Raw genomic sequence first — 15,315 nt, forward strand, 5'->3', positions numbered from 1 at the left:
GTCTGGTGTGTTGTGTTCCAGAACTTTGTCAGTCTGGATTCGGAAGTCCCACAGTATCTTTGCATGTTCATTTTCCAATACTTTTGCAGGTTTGTGATCCCACCAGTTCTTTGCTGCTGGCAGGTGGTACTTGAGGCATAAGTTCCAATGAATCATTTGGGCCACATACTTGTGTCTCTGTTTGTAGTCTGTCTGTGCGATTTTCTTACAGCAGCTGAGGATATGATCAATGGTTTCGTCGGTTTCCTTGCACAGTCTGCATTTTGGGTCATCAGCTGATTTTTACCACCCTTGGCTTATACTGGAGTCAATGTTTTCCCAGTTTTTTGTGATAAAATTCAGTGCTTCGGCTTATATTCGGCTCGGCTTATACTCTAGTATATACGGTACTTTTCTATCTATCTGATGACCAAGTGAAAGCTCAATTACCACAAAATCCACAAACTCCATTGCCAGAATGTGTATTTCCTGTGGACAAGAAGAAGAATCCAAGTTTTCCACCCAAATGATTCAACTGAGTTCCTTGAGTAACCTACTCATTTCATGTACAAGGTGAACTCTGTAAGTACTGGATGGTGTTTAAAGGAGGAGTAGGGGGTAAAGGTGGTTATCAGAAGCTTGGTACATTGGTTGCTAAACCATTTGTGTGATGGGAAAATGCAATAGAAGTATTCAATAGACACCAAAAAACTGAGTTCCATCAGAACAACTTGTGCCTGTCTGAAAACTTCTTGCTAATTCACAGTGGAAGACATTTTGATGATAAAGGAAATAAGAAGAAAGCAGAAGAAAACCGAAAGAAAGAAACGATTGTCCTTTGTGGCTGACAACAACTGGCTTTAAGAGGGAGCAATGAATCAGTACCTATTACCTGTGAAGAACCTTTGCATTATGATGTTAACGTCAGGGCCTTGTTGAGATCTCATGCCAGATCAGGAGACACTGGCCTGAAAAGTCATCTGGGGAGGGGGGGAGTTTCAACCCCTCGTGAATTTTTTTTTCTAGCTATGAGCCTATACACAACACATATTACATTTGGCTGGCCATTCACACATGTCTTCCAAAATGTGGGAAAGGGTTTTATATTTCAACTGAATGAAAAGCAGAAGGGCTGAATGCAAGTTAATCATTTTTATTAAAATATGGGATTTGAAAGAGAGCAATTGGAATTTGAAAAGAAACTGTGTACTAATAAAGAACACCTTACTGAAAAAATATATAAAGTATTGAAGATGGAAATGGAAACAGAACTGACAAAGGATTGTATAATTAAATGGGCACAAAATGTCGGGCACAACACAGACGTAGATAAATGGAAAAAATGTGGACTATTGGCTTAAAAAAATTGGTGTTACAATCTTAGAGATTTTTTTAATAAAATGATAAACAATTGGTACCTGACCCCATCAAAACTAGCTAAAATGTATAAGGGAAGAAACAACAAATGCGGACAACATAAAGAACAGGAAGGAACTTTCTTCCACATGTGATGGACCTGTAAAAAAGATAGAGAATTCTGGGGCAAGATACAAAAACACTGCAAGAATTTTTTCATTCAAAGATACAATTGGAGCCTGAATTATTTTTTATTAGTAATGTCAAATGACCAAACAAAATCACTAAACTATAAAGTATTACACTACATAATCATAGCAACAAGATCAGTATGCGCACAGTTCTGGAAAAAGGCAGACCTCCCAACAATAGAAGGGATAGTTAAATCTTTAAAATAGCAAAAATTGATAAATTAGCAATGACAAACAAAGAAAAAACAAAAAAAGCTATCAAAGACTGGGAACCATTTCTAACCTATGTAATAAAAGAAAGAAGGAAACGTTTTTATAGAAGTCCTTATAATTTAACCTATTAGAATCTGTGTAGGAAATATATAAATAAGAACTATCAATGTAATAGGAAGAACAAAATTATATATGAATGTCTCTAAACCAAAAGATGGGAAGTCACTAAATTGGGAGGGGTGGGAGGACGAGAGAGCATAACCAAACACGAATATTGTATAGCTGTTAAAAAGTATTGTATTGGTTCATGCATATATACATGTATATAGATTTGTTTCATGGTTTTTTATGAATATGTAAATTGAAAATAAAAGCATATTAATCATTATATAAATAAATAAAACCTGTAGTTTTCCTTTAGGAAATAAACATGAGACACTCAACCAATCAAGATTTATATATGCAAAATCAATTATCTTAAGCATATTTACTCAGAGCTGCATTGATTTGAGCTTAATGGTGATTCATCCTCAGTGGGTGACAGTCCTGGGGATTTTTTTTTTACCATATACTGTATATACTCGAGTATAAGCCTAGTTTTTCAGCCCTCTTTTAAAGATTGAAAAAGCCCCCCTTGGCTTATACTCGGGTCCTGGTTGGCTTATATTTGGGTCAGCTTATACTCAAGAATATATGGTACATTTATTATTTTTCTCTATTATTATTGGTATTATTACATTTATTATTTTTCTCTATTATTGTTGCTACTATTACATTTATTTTACTCTATTTTTATTATTATTATTATTATTATTATTATTATTATTATTATTATTATTATTACATTTATTATTTCACTCTGATCTTATTATTATTATTATTGCATTTATTATTTTACTCTATTTATTATTACATGTATTATTTTCCTGTATTATTTATTATTATTATTATTACATGCATTATTTTACTCTATTATTATTAAAAGGACACGTAAGCACATTTACATTGAAGAAGATGAGAATAATGATTTGACCAGAGTTTGACAATCTTATCTTAAATGTGAGCTTTATGTAAATATTCAAAAACATTTAACCTACTGATGCCTCAATTAATGTAATTTTACTGGTATCTATTTTTATTTCTGAAATTTACCACACCCGGCTTATACTGGAGTCAATGTTTTCCCAGTTTTTTTGTGGTAACATTAGATGCCTCGGCTTGTATTTGGGTCGGCTTATACTCGAGTATATACGGTAGTTGGAAGTATGCCCTCATTTAACTGAATTGGACTAATTTCTGTACATTGGAGTGAGATGTAGGTTTGTTTAGGATTTAAATCTGAGGATCAAGCAGCAATTCTATATGAATTCATTTCAAGAGCGCTTTCACACTACACACCAGCCTGTGGTCTCACACTTGTTTCTGCAAATCTAAATATACAGTTATGGAAGGCCTTTCACACTTTCACAGTACTAGTGCTTTGGTGTTGATTTGATGCTGCACATTCTTAAGATTTCCCTTCCTCACTGCCCTCTGTGCCCTGCTTCCCGCTTGTTGGCATTTCGTTGGCAAGACTATGAGTCCTGCCATCATTGTTTTCTATTTTTTAATGCAAGATGCTTTTATTGGCCGTGTATTATGTTCACTGGATTATTAGTCTAACCATGTGTTTGACCAAGCTTTTATTTGATTATTCCAAATGCCCTCCGACAATTGCCAATCCCTTGAGGCTATGGGATGTTGCCCTGACAATTAAAGCAGAATCATCCTGCTATAACTGTGGTATGAAAGGGTCCGGGCACAAGTCATTGTGGCTTAAAGCAAAGGGGAAATGTTCTGGCTTGGATTGTCCTCTGTATAAACTACCCTGGAATGTGACAACAACATTAGGCATAACTCAATGCTTCCTTTCAAGTAATAAAAATAATACAATTCCACTTTCACACATGAATACCTTTGACAGCTAACTGCATAAAACATGTGTAAATGAGGTACAGTCAAGCTTGTATTAAAAGATCACTCAAGGGTCTGGCAAAATTTCTTTTTAAAGCATTCACTATTTCTTCATATCGTTTAAGGGACTTCCATTAAAGATGAAGTCATCATGCAAAGTGTATTTTACAGTGTATGCAGACCTTTAAATAGAGTGGATAATAAAACGATGCATATTACAACTCAGTGACGCTGCACAAAGACTACTGACTGTAAGTCAAGCAAAATGCTAACACTGCAAACTTAAAAAAAATGTTCAGGTTAAAAAGGTGGAAGACTTTCTAGGTAGTGTGGTTCTAGAAATGATAAAGAACTGGTTGATGGCATTTTCACCCATACAGGAAACAGCAGACGTTCATTAGGTTTCAGACCATGGTCTTTAGCTGGACAGAACAAGGACTGAACCCGTGACATTCACATGTAATGCATGTGCTCAGCCACAGAGCTCCAGCTGCTAGAAAGCACACGAAAAGCAATCTCTAACAACCTCATGAAAAGGTTCTGGGGTCCTTTCATATAACACACTGACACTCTAAATACAGACAGAGCTTGGGAGAAATATAAAGTCAAGCCTTGAGGTCACCGCACCCTCCACAACCACCCACCTCGCTGTGTTCCCTACTTCCTGCCATGGAAGTGGGAGAATTACAAAAATCTTGACTCCTTGCCACCGACAAGGGAAAAGTTTTCTCAGTCCATCTCTCCTCCTAGTTGCATAGCTTCTGAGGACATTCAGAACAACAGCCAAGCTACTCATTGCTTCTTCTGGACATGGTGGTCCACGCCTTAGTTACCTCTAGACTGGATTATTGCAACGCACTCTACATGGGGCTGCCCTTAACAACAGCTTGAAAACTACAGTTGGTACAAAGATCAGCAGCCAGACTAATAACTGGAGCGAGCTACAGGGAGTGGTCAACCCTCCTGTTCAAGCAACTCCACTGGTTACCAATAAGTTTCCAGTCCTGATTCAAGGTGCATATCATCACCTATAAAACCCTAAACGGTTCAGGACCTGCTTATCTTTGTAATCGCCTCCTCCTCTACCAACCCACACGGGCCTTAAGATCTGCCAGGAAGGCCCTTTTCTCAATTGTTTGTAATAGATTTTATATGCTGTTTGATTTTAATGATGTGTTGGCATCGAATTGTTGCCAATTGTACACCGCCCTGAGTCCCTTCGGGTGAGAAGGGAGGGATAGAAATATTGGAAATAAATAAATAAATAAATATCTCGCTTCTGCCTTTGTCCCAAGCGCAATTGGTGGGGACAAGGAAGAGGGCCTTCTCAGTGGTGGCCCCTCAGCTCTGGAATTCTCTCTTCAGGGAGATCAGATTGGCACCTACCTTGTCCACCTTTCGAAAAGGCCTAAAGAAGTGGATGTTCTGGTGTGATTTTGAGTAAGCAGTCCCACCAGATACTCAGCCTGCTTACAACTCATCATCAGTAAATTCACTTTATCACTGTTCCTTACCCTTTATGGTTTTAGTGTTTACTGAGATTGCTCCTCCTCCCCTATTTTTGATCACCCTTATACCTCCTGAGATCCCTATTCAGAGTTCTAGACAATTTTACCCTCTGAATGTTTAGTTATTATTGTTGTCCTTGTCTTAATTCTGTTGATGTGTTTTATTGTTTTATGTAGTTATAATGTTTTAAATTGAACATTCTGTGCTTTAACTTGTGCTGTTGGGCTTGTCCCCATGTGAGCCGTCCTGAGTCCCTTCAGGGAGATGGAGGCGGGATATAAAAATAAAGTTGTCATCATCATCATCATCATCATTATCATTTCTCTTTTAGCAGTATGCGGAAGCCCTGTCACCATGTTTTTCATTCTCCCCTCTGCCGCCTCCTTCCATGGCAAGTAGGGTGCAGGTATATGCCTGTGAGGTAGGTTTCTAGTCAGAGGCGGTTCACCCGTCAGTCAAACTAGGCACTTGCCTGTGGCGCCATCTTGTAGGGGGCGCCATTAAGTACCGGCCCCATGGTGAACCTATCCCAGTGCCTGGAGGACGCGTCTTTCCAGGGCTTCCGCTCCTGGGACCTGCGACCTGATTGCAGGTGGGAGGGCGGCTTTCCAGTGGTGGGAGAAGCGGGCGCCACTTCTGTCCTCTGTAAAGCGCCCAGGAACGTCTTCCTGCTGAGAAGGAAGGCATTCCTGAGTGCTTTGCAAAGGAGAGAACCGGGCGCCTGCTTCTGTCCTTTGCAAAGCGCCCAGAAATGTATTCCCGCCGAAAAGGAAGGCATTCCTGGGTGCTTTGCAAAGAAGAGAACCGGGCGCCTGCTTCTGTCCTTTGCAAAGTGCCCAGAAATGTATTCCCGCCGAAAAGGAAGGCATTCCTGGGTGCTTTGCAAAGGAGAGAACCGGGCGCCTGCTTCTGTCCTCTGCAAAGCGCCCAGGAGCGTCTTCACTCTAAGAAGGAAGGGAGAGAAGAGAAGAGGGCTCCTGCTGCTCCCGTCGCAGGAAAGCCTGGAAAGCCACCCACCGGCCTGCGATCAGCTCCTCCAGCGCCAAGCGCTGCACCTCTCTGTAAGTCTGCGGGGGTTGCGGCAGCCCTACATCCTAGAACATCCAGAAAGAAAATCCAACAATATCTGCTTTGAACTGGGGTGTTTGAGTCCACACTGCCAGATATTCCAGTTCAAAGCAAATAATGTGGGATTTTCTACCTGGATATTTTGGGATACAGGGCTCTGGTAGGGTCATCTCTCTGGCCCCTTGCACACAAAGCTGAATAAAATCCCACATTTTCTGCTTTGAGCTGGAATATCTGGCAGTGTAGACTCAGATAATCCAGTTCAAAGCAGATATTCTGGGATACAGGGCTCTGGTAGGGTCATCTCTCTGGCCCCTTCCACACAAAGCTGAATAAAATCCCACATTTTCTGCTTTGAGCTGGAATATCTGGCAGTGTAGACTCAGATAATCCAGTTCAAAGCAGATATTCTGGGATACAGGGCTTTGGGAGGGTCTTCTCTCTGGTCTCTTTCCATACATAGCTGAATAAAATCCCACATTTTCTGCTTTGAGCTGGAATATCTGGCAGTGTAGACTCAATTAATCCAGTTCAAAGCAGATATTCTGGGATACAGGGCTTTGGAAGGGTCTTCTCTCTGGCCTCTTTCCATACATAGCTGAATAAAATCCAACATTTTCTGCTTTGAGCTGGAATATCTGGCAGTGTAGACTCAATTAATCCAGTTCAAAGCAGATATTCTGGGATACAGGGCTTTGGAAGGGTCTTCTCTCTGGCTTCTTCCACACAACTGAATAAAATCCCACATTTTCTGCTTTGAGCTGGAATATCTGGCAGTGTCGACTCAGATAATCCAGTTCAAAGCAGATATTTTGGGATACAGGGCTTTGGAAGGGTCTTCTCTCTGGCCTCTTTCCATACATAGCTGAATAAAATCCCACATTTTCTGCTTTGAGCTGGAATATCTGGCAGTGTCGACAGATAATCCAGTTCAAAGCAGATATTCTGGGATACAGGGCTTTGGGAGGGTCTTCTCTCTGGCCTCTTTCCATACATAGCTGAATAAAATCCCACATTTTTTGCTTTGAGCTGGAATATCTGGCAGTGTAGACTCAGATAATCCAGTTCAAAGCAGATATTCTGGGATACAGGGCTTTGGAAGGGTCTTCTCTCTGGCCTCTTTCCATACATAGCTGAATAAAATCCCACATTTCTGCTTTGAGCTGGAATATCTGGCAGTGTAGACTCAGATAATCCAATTCAAAGCAGATATTCTGGGATACAGGGCTCTGGTATGGTCTTCTCTCTGGCCTCTTCCACACAACTGAATAAAATCCCACATTTTCTTCTTTGAGCTGGAATATCTGGCAGTGTAGACTCAGATAATCCAGTTCAAAGCAGATATTCTGGGTTATATGGCTGTGTGCAAGGCCTTTGCCTCCTTGTCATGTTGCTCAATTGACCCACAATTTGCATTTCTGTCTGTTGTAGCAGGCGGAATAATAATAATATATAAATAAAACTATTTATATACCGCCCTATCTCCGAAATGGGACTCAGGGTGGTTTCCAATCATAAAAACAACACAAACATTACATAACAACATAATAACACATTATTAAGCAAAGTAAAAATACAATTATAGAAATAATTAACACTTACAAGACCCAATCAAGGGGACAGGAACCATAAACCCAATATATTAAAATGTATCATTTTAGGCTAGAGAAATCATGTGCAATATATTCAGGCAGGAATGTCCAGCTTGCCAAAGTTTATATGCCACTTTGGGCCCTATATCCCAGGATCCAATCACAAATTTTCTGTTTATCCCAGATTATCTGTCAGTGTGGACTCATATAATCCAGTTTAACACCAAAAGCCTGGGATGGGATCCTGGAATGTGAACTATTTTCACACCCTGCTCCTTTGGATCTTAATAATAATAATAATTTGTGTTGTCATGACCAGAATCACTGGGTTGCTGTGAGTTTTTCAGGCTGTCTGGCCATGTTCCAGAAGCATTCTCTCCTGATGTTCTCTCCACATCTATGGCTGGCATCCTCAGAGGTGTGAGGTCTGTTGGAAACTAGGCAAGAGGGGTTTATATATTTGTGGAAAGTCCAGGGTGGGAGAAAGAACTCTTGTCTGTTTGAGATGAGTATTAATGTAGCAATTGGCCACCTTGATTAGCATTTAATGGCCTTGCAGCTTCAAGGACTGGCTGCTTACTGCCTGGGGGCATCCTTGGTTGGGAGGTGTTAGCTGGCCCTGATTGTTTCCAGTCTGGATTTCCCCTGTTTTCAGAATGTTGTTCTTTATTTAGGCTTTTCCTTTATCCCTCCTTATTATCCAACATTTTTGCTTATCCAACGCTTTTATTTTTCAGTGACTGGGTGGGGGGGCGGCAAAATTCTGTTCGCCTACACTTGAAAATTACCTTGGGCCGGCTCTGTTTCTAGTACTGAAGAACAGACATAATGATTCCTTGTACCTTTCTCAGTGGGCCCCTGGTGGCACAGTGTGTTAAAGTGCTGAGCTGCTGAACTTGCAGACCGAAAGGTCCCAGGTTCAAATCCCGGGAGCAGAATGAGCGCCCGCTGTTAGCCCCAGCTCCTGCCAACCTAGCAGTTCGAAAACATGCAAATGTGAGTAGATCAATAGGTACCGCTCCGGCAGGAAGGTAAGGGCGCTCCATGCAGTCATGCCAGCCACATGACCTTGGAGGTGTCTATGGACAACGCCGGCTCTTCAGCTTAGAAATGGAGATGAGCACCAACCCCCAGAGTCGGTCACGACTTGACTTAACATCAGGGGAAACCTTTACCTACCTTTCTCAGCATGAACTTTGGTGGTGATCATTTCTGCTTCTTGCTCCTGGGACACCAGTCTCTATTTCTGCCAAGGGCTTTGATCAGGATAGCCCTGGATCTCCACATGGTTATTGCTACATGAGAGAAGAGTGAAATGAAGTCATTGCCCCTCAAAAGGAATCGCTTGATTCACTCATACAACTCTTCTTTTTACTGTATTGGTATCCCTCTTGTAATTTTACTTTCTTCTTTTTTTAATGCCTAAACTGTATTTCCAAATATGTCTACCTTACTGTACTGCTAGAAATATGGGGATTGAATGAAACTGAGTGTGAGGGGAGGAAAATTCTTATTTAGGGAGCAACGCCCTTTGCTATTCCTGCTCCCACATAGCTACTCTCTTGCTCCACAACAACCTGCCGGTAGTTCTTTAGTGCCTTCTTGAACTGCATGCTCTTAGAAACTCAAGACTCAAAGACCAACTTCTTGGAGACATGGCACTCATTTGATCAACACTGCAAGCAGCCTGAGTTATTTTTTCAAAACTGCTAAGGATGAACTTTAATAACTTTTCTATAATGGATTCGCTTTCCATTATTTCATCTGCAGTATCTTAAGGACTAATAAGTTTTATTTTGTATGAGCTTTTGTGGCCTAATTGTCACTTGCATTTTTCCCCTCACTTTTTTCTCTTTTGCTACTTTCTCTATTTCTCACTTGCTTCCTTTTCTCGTTCCCTTTTCACTGAAAAAAGACATAAAAAAGAAAAGTATTCAGTGTGACCAGACCTTGGAATACGACGGCCAGATTGGTTACAGCAACATACAGGAGTGAACATATTACACCTATCCTAAAGTCACTCCACCGGCTGCCAATTAGTTTCTGGGCAAAGTACAAGGTGCTGCTTTTGACCTTTAAAACCCTATGTGGTTTGGGTCCAAGTTACCTACAAGATCGCCTTCTCTCATACAATCCATCCCAAGAGATAGGTCCTCTGAGTGGGCGGCTACTCCAACCAGCCAGAACTCGAGTGATGACTGTCACCCAGAGGATCTTTTCATTGGCCACCCCAAGACTGTGGAATTACCTGCTGGAAGAACTCTGACAGCTAGATCAGCTGTTGCAATTTAAAAACCAGCTAAAGACCTATCTCTTCTGGCAAATCTTAGCTAGTTTTTAAGCATGAATTTCAAACCCGTGTCTTGTGCTTAACCTCTGTTCTGTGTATTTTAATGTATATATTAATGTGTATTTTTAAAAAGACATTTTAATATGTCTATGTATTTTTATAAAATGCATTTAATATGTGTTTATATGTTTATATATTTTTTACAATATTATTATTATTATTATTATTATTATTATTATTATTATTATTATTTCAAATAGGAGATACTCAACCCTTACCTATTTTAGCCTCTGATGTGCCTTCAAGGCATTTCTGCCTTATGGCAAATCTAAGACAAAGCTATTGGGGTTTTTTTGACAGAATTTATTCAGAGGAGGTTTGTACTTGCCTTCCTCTGAGGCTGAGTGTGACTTGACATCTCCTTTAAACGTCAGACTGAAAACCAGAACAGATGAATGTCACCTTGATCTTGGAGTCGCCCACTTCCCCTGCTTGGAAATGTTCAAATACTGTTTATTCTCAAGACCATCTGGTGGCCATGCTGGCTTTGAGATTCTGAGAGATGGACTGCCAAAGGACAATTTTCCCACTCTCTGACTATAATCCATCTAAGACCTTGGTAATCCATCAGTTGAACAACAAGGAAATATGGAATTGAAGGCTTAAAGCAATTCAAAAAATGTCTTTTTCCTCCTTGACTAACCAAACCAGGTTCTTCACTCCCCATCCCTGCTTTCCCCATATCTGTCCATCTCCATCAATCCTTCAGCTTGTTTTACCTTGCACCTTCCTTTCTTCTTACAAGGGCATACTCATTTGCTACTGGCTTTGGGTACAAGCAGAGAAATAGATCAGTGCGAAGTCCCCTGCTCCTTCACTCGACAGACAGGTGCCGGCTATAGCAAGACTCTAGTGCTGACCTCGGGTGTGTGTTTGTGCTTTTCCCGACCTCCTCTGCTCCACTCCTCACCCCAATGCAGCTGGTATTCCATTTGATCTCTGATATGTTCTCCTGACAAGATGCTTGATGAAGTGCTATATAAATCTCTGTGCCAGTCAAGTCGTTGTGTGATATTACTGAAAGGTAGAACCATATTTCAGCCTTTAACTTTGGAGACAAGATCATGACACCACATAAAACACTTTGCAGATCAGAGACTGCTCAGCTTCTGTGCCATGGACAGGGCATCCAGGCAGCCTTTTTTGGCTCCTTACTGTAAATCCAAGCAATTGTGCAACTTTACCATTTAGCAGGGAGCAGGACGAGAAAGACAGTGGAGGAATTCTCAAATCAGCCTGATGGTCTCTTATCTCTCCTGCTCCCTTTGTGCAGAACCCGTGAACTCAGCCACAGCTGGGATTCACGAAACACAAAATCCAACTTGCGCCTGAGTTCATGCATGTTTGTTCTTTGGTTGTGGTTGTTGTCATGTACCTTCAAGTCATTTATGACCTATGATGACACTATGTGAACTATCACATTTCTTGGCAGAATTTGTTCAGAGGTGGTTTATCTTTGACTTCCTCAGAGACTTTGAGACTATGACTTACCCAAAGTCACCTACTGAGATTCCATGTGAATCTAAGCCCTGATCTCCCCATATCCTAGTCCAGTAGTTCTCAACCTGTGGGTCCCCAAATGTTTTGGCCTTCAACTCCCAGAAATCCTAACAGCTGGTAAACTGGCTGGGATTTCTGGGAGTTGTAGGCCAAAACACCTGGGGACCCACAGGTTGAGAACCACTGTCCTAGTACATCACCCAGTCTACTATACTACACTGGTTCTATTTTCCTTATTATATGAGGTAAATTGTTGGAAAACATTTGGTTTTTGTACTTTGATGAACATTTGGCAGTGCTTCTGGGTATGAGACAAAGAATCCAAAGATGTGACTCATGGCCTTGTTGAACTTTTTAGAGCAGAGGGGAGCAATTTCAACATGTTTGGAAACAAATTTTCTTCCCCAGGGCCCAATATCAATTGAAAACATAGTTGGGTTGTTGTATGTATTCTGGGCTGTATGGCCATGTTCCAGAAGTATTCTGTCCTGGCGTTTCGCCCACATCTATGGCAGGCATCCTCAGAGGTTGTGAGGCATGGAGAAACTAGGCAAAGAAGGTTAATATATATATGTGGGAAGTCCAGGGTGTGAAAAGAGTTCTTTGTCAGTTGGAATGTTGCGTGAATGTTGCAGTTAATCACATGACCATACAGCCCGGAATACATACGACAACCCTGTGATCCCGGTCATGAAAGCCTTCGACAACACAGAAAACATAGTTGTTCACTAGACATGTGTGATCAATTTTAAAAATGTTTCAAAACTCATTACAAAACTGGGGGGGGTGCATTTCATGTCTAGAGTGTTGTTAGTAAAAATTTTGTTACTATACAAGAATAACAAAATTTTTGTACTTTTTCATTATAGTAATTGCGCAAGTGGGGAAACTTCAGGGGCTCCTTGCTCCCTCATTTGTATAGCTATTGGGGTAAAGTTTGCTATGATAGTAGAACACATTTTATTTATTTATTATTATTTATTTATTTACCCTGTTTATACCCCACTTTTCTCTACCCCGAAGGGGATTCAAGGCGGTTTACATATGACAATCATTCAAACACATACAAAACATAAGCTTGAAATAAATTGAACTACAATTAATACATATTAAACATTTAAAATTGCATTCAATATTAAAATCACGCCATCCAGAAATCGTAGTCTAAGGCCGTTTCGTATGGCTAACATTTACCACTGTTGGTCCATCAAGTTTCAGACCGTTTCACTTATCCACAAATTTTTGAGGAATTTTCTACGTTTTTATAAACAACATTAAAAAAAAATTCAAGAGCTAGCTCCTTGAATTTCCTATACAATAACACAAGATAACAGGTGATAATTTGGGGATAATTTTAAAGAAGTTTTGACAAAAAAAGTATTTTTTAAAATGAATGAATGTCATTGAATGTCTCTCATATTAACCAATAGAACTTCCATGTAGGGATTTCTTCTCAGCCCGGCACAGAGATTTGCTTACTAGAAGTAGCACCTCCGCTTTGCAGATTCAACAATTTATTGGAACTCTGGCTGGCTGCTGCTACAGAGGGACAAATCTCTCCCCGATTCTGATTGGAACTTTCTGATGCTGAGCAGAATTCTGGGAAATGTAGTTTAGGCAGGGCCTTTTGCATTCTCTGACATAGGGCTCATTGCCTTCCCAAACTACATTTCCTCGAATTCTGTGCTTTCTCAGTCTCTTTCCCAGCTAACTCTGCTTTCTCCCTGCTGCTTCCTCTCGTAATGGCAAGAGGCCATTGATTTAAACAGGAAAGGCAGCCTTTTTGGCTTGGCTTTGCTCCCTTATGCTGAAAAGGAAACTGACTTTGGGAGGTTTCCAAGATTTACAAAATTCAAACGAAAAAGTATTGGGTAACTTTTGATTCTTAAGTTTTTGGCATGGGCCATGCCTGCACATCGGATATCACTTTGTAAGTACGACTTTAACAAATTTGATAATGACTCATGACAACTAACAAAAAATATTGCACACCCCTATTGCTTACTAATGCCTCTGGGGCCTAATTGTTTCTACACAAATCTGCACATGTGTGTGATTTTGAATTTTTTAAAACTATTTTATCCTGCTCTAACCTGTCTTAACTTGTTTAATTGTTCGATGTGTTCTAACCTTCTAAAATCATGTTTTGTAATTGTTTCCATTATTTTAAATTGTTCACGTTAATTTTATTGTATGTGCTTCTGAAATCTAAGGGCAGTGGGCATGATAGAAGTATTGCAATGAATAAAATACAAAGGAGCTATCCAGGGTGCTGAGCCTATTCTCAGTCTGAATTCTGGAATCTAAAATACTCAGAAATTGTCCACATGGCTGCTTGAGACAGTGCTTTCTAATAGTTCAGTATATACAAACTTTGTTTCATGCACAACATTATTGAGAATATTCTGTTTAAAATTACCTTCAGACTATGTATTTAAGGTGTACATAACAACAATTATGTACGATTATGGTGTGTTAAAGCGCTGAGCTGCTGAACTTGTGGACCAAAAGGTCCCAGGTTCAAATCCCGGGAGCAGAATGAGCACCCGCTGTTAGCCCCAGCTCCTGCCAACTTAGCAGTTCGAAAACATGCAAATTTGAGTAGATCAATAGGCATTGCTTTGGTGGGAAGGTAACAGCTCTTCATGCAGTCATGCCGGCCACATGACTTTGGAGGTGTCTACAGACAATGCCGGCTCTTCGGCTTAGAAATGGAGATAAGCACCAACCCCCAGAGCTGGTCACAACTGGACTTAACATCAGGGGAAACCTTTACCTTTACTTAACAATAATGAATGTTTTGTTTACACCTCAATCCCCTATTCAAGATATTTCATGAGTTACATATATGGAAAATCTGAAAAAAAAATCCAAGATGCTTCTGGTCCCAGGTATTTTGAACAAGAGATTCTCAACCTGTATATTGAATATATTTCCATCTTGCTAAGAATCTACATTTCTTGGTGGGGAAAATACTGGTGGTGGACTAGTGAATCCTATACTTTGTTTTGTGGTCCTGAGAAAGTCAAAGGATTGTACAGCAACTGTATTAGGTCGTAAACCTATTTTACTATTATGTTTAAATTTATGAGGTGGAAATCCTACAGCACATTGAGGCATAATTGGCCTAATGAATGAGAGCCGCAAGCTCACCCTGGAATAAATCCAATTGGATTATCCATATAATCACCTCCAAATGACGGCATTATGACTTGAACAAAGTGGGATTATTTCCTGTTAATTGCTTAAGATTATGATTAATTACCCGTTTCCTTTTTAAAGCAATTTTGTAATAATTAAAAAAGCACAATAACCAAAGATGAAATGTTTCAAGGAGTAATAAATATCTGCTCTGAATTCCACTGCAGTGGCAAGGGAGCAGCGGCTCAGGGTGTTCAGCTGAATTCAAACGCTCTCAGCATGAGAACTGACAGGCCGTAATGAGCACTATCCACCTCAAACCTCTCCTGTCAACAATGTCGGCATAATTCCCATTCATTTAAGGTAGGTTTGTAACAATGATTGTCCTGGCAGGATTTTGGACCAGTGTGAAATCCTGGGCAAATTGTTAACACAGTTGGCTGTGCATTCTGGGAGTCTTCAG

General features: G+C 40.3%; 1 long non-coding RNA gene across 1 annotated transcript in view; it reads right to left on the reverse strand.

Moving 5' to 3' along the window:
• Window positions 1-1,116: 1,116 nt before the first annotated feature.
• The window catches only part of LOC134293814 (uncharacterized), an 85,916-nt gene continuing 71,717 nt past the window's right edge, over window positions 1,117-15,315 (reverse strand). Inside the window, exons 2-3 of the long non-coding RNA XR_010000776.1 lie at window positions 9,041-9,156; window positions 1,117-1,495 (exon numbers count right to left, since the gene is read on the reverse strand). This is a non-coding gene — a long non-coding RNA (uncharacterized LOC134293814). The remainder of the gene's footprint in view (window positions 1,496-9,040; window positions 9,157-15,315) is intronic.

The sequence above is a fragment of the Anolis carolinensis genome, chromosome 1 (assembly GCF_035594765.1).
Source record: "Anolis carolinensis isolate JA03-04 chromosome 1, rAnoCar3.1.pri, whole genome shotgun sequence".
Classification (NCBI taxonomy): domain Eukaryota; kingdom Metazoa; phylum Chordata; class Lepidosauria; order Squamata; family Dactyloidae; genus Anolis; species Anolis carolinensis.